We start from the raw sequence: 2,475 nt of genomic DNA, 5'->3' as shown, positions 1-2,475 counted from the left end.
ATGAAGGTTTGACTTATTTTGAAGTGCATTATATTTTTAAAATAACATGCAAGTTAGAAATTGGATCACTTCCTAAATCGGGACACAATGTAAAAGTAGATCATGCTGGGACACCTACAGGACTCTACTGGCTGGACTGGGGAAAATTGAATCAAAGACTTGATGAGACTGTGGTCCCAAAGGCAGCTCACTAGATGTGGTGGGGTGGGAGTGGGATGGTTTGGGGGGGGTGGTGGGGGGGGGAACAGTGGTGCTGATGGGTTGATAGATATGGGATTGACCAGTTGCACAGCTAAAAATAAGTAACGGTGGGGATCTAGAGTATTCACCCTCAGCCTAAAGTTTTAAAATAGAGGCAGTAGAAGGATTCCTATTTGTCCTTTTTGGAGACAGTGGATCCTTTAAAGACCCCTGGTCAGGTCCTATTTGGGCATTTTCACTGTGAATAGCAGACAGATTATATACAATCATTGTAACTGGATCATAAAAAAAGAGTACATTCAAAACATTAATGACTGATTAGATCGCTAACGTGGTGCTTGTAAAGAATTCAAATGAAAATGATGTTGGCCTCTTCATTTGCAGCAATTTGATCCCATAAATTGAAGCTTCACGCATCAGGTTTCAATCTGAAAAATTGGCACAATGTGGTCAAATTCCAAATCCCTGCCCTCACCCTGATAAATCCTTATGCTTAACTGGGTCCATACTCAGTCATTCTTGAGGACTTCCCTTCTGAATTACCAGAAACGTGGAACTTGGAGAACTAGCATGGTTTAAAAGAATTTACAATGTTCCTTATAGGCTGCATGGTTGTGTGGTCACAGAAATCTAGAATTTATCACAAAATGCAAAAAGCAGGCTTCACACGACCATTATTCCCCTTAAGGTGCAGATATATGTGGTCATACCTTGAAAGGACCGCACATTGTTGCAACAGAAGAACAATTGGAGGGAAAACTGAAAGGGCAGCTGTCAGGAAATCAGTCCTAGACCCTATTGCTGTAGCCAGCAAGTTGGCTGTTGAGGAACGGGAATTCCTTCCTATTCAGAAAGCTAGCAGAAAGTGATGGATGACAATCTGACAATGTGACTTTACACCCTAGGTTATTTTGCAGTATGGGTGTAGATGTGGGCTGTAAACTGTGGTATTTCATCAAAGTCAGCTACTGGCACTAGAAAGAATCTGCTGCATAATTATCAAAGATCCCAGTCATCCTGACAGTCAGTGCAGTTCATATCCTAATACAAGATAGGAGCATAAGACATAGGAGCAGAGGTAGACACTGAGTCTATTCTGCCATTTAATGATACTGTGGCAAAACTTAGAACCCTCAACGTGACTTTCCTGCTTATTCCCCATTACCCTTGATTCCTTTACTAATTAAAACTGTCTGTTTCAGCTTTGAATACATTAATGACCCAGCCTCTACAGGTGTTGAAGGTAAAGAATTCTACACATTCATACATCTGAGAGAAGAAACTCCTCCTTATCTCTGCCTTAAAGGGTGTCCCCTTGCTCTGAGACTGTGTCTTCTGATTCAAGGCTCTTCAAAAAGGAGAAGCAACCTTTCCACATTTACCCTCTCAAGTCCCCTAAGAATTCTGTAATGTTTCAGTAAGGTTACCCTTCAATTGTCTCAACTCTAATGAGACCATCATCTCCCAGACCATCCACAACCTCATCACCTCAGGGGATCTCCTATCCACCGCCTCCAACCTCATAGTCCCACAACCCCGCACCGCCCGTTTCTACCTCCTGCCCAAAATCCACAAACCTGAATGCCCCGGCCAACCCATTGTCTCAGCCTGCTCCTGCCCCACTGAACTCATCTCCCAATACCTTGACACGGTTCTGTCCCCTTTAGTCCAAGAACTCCCCACCTACGTTCGGGACACCACCCACGCCCTCCACCTCCTCCAGGATTTTCGCTTCCCCGGTCCCCAACGCCTTATTTTCACTATGGACATCCAGTCCCTGTACACCCCCATCCCCCATCACAAAGGACTCAAAGCCCTCCGCTTCTTCCTTTCCCGCCGCACCAACCAGTACCCTTCCACTGGCACCCTCCTTCGACTGACTGAATGGTCCTCACCCTGAATAACTTCTCTTTTCAATCCTCCCACTTCCTCCAAACTAAAGGAGTTGCCATGGGCACCCGCATGGGCCCCAGCTATGCCTGTCTCTTCTTAGGATATGTGGAACAGTCCATCTTCCGCAACTACACTGGCACCACCCCCCACCTTTTCCTCCGCTACATCGATGACTGTATCGGCGCTGCCTCGTGCTCCCACGAGGAGGTTGAACAGTTCATCAACTTTACTAACACCTTCCATCCCGACCTCAAATTCACCTGGACTGTCTCAGACTCCTCCCTCCCCTTCCTAGACCTTTCCATTTCTATCTCAGGCGACCGACTCAACACAGACATCTACTATAAACCGACTGACTCCCACAGCTATCTGGACTACACC

The sequence above is a fragment of the Hemiscyllium ocellatum genome, chromosome 34 (assembly GCF_020745735.1).
Source record: "Hemiscyllium ocellatum isolate sHemOce1 chromosome 34, sHemOce1.pat.X.cur, whole genome shotgun sequence".
Classification (NCBI taxonomy): Eukaryota; Metazoa; Chordata; class Chondrichthyes; order Orectolobiformes; family Hemiscylliidae; genus Hemiscyllium; species Hemiscyllium ocellatum.
This window is presented reverse-complemented; position numbering follows the sequence as displayed.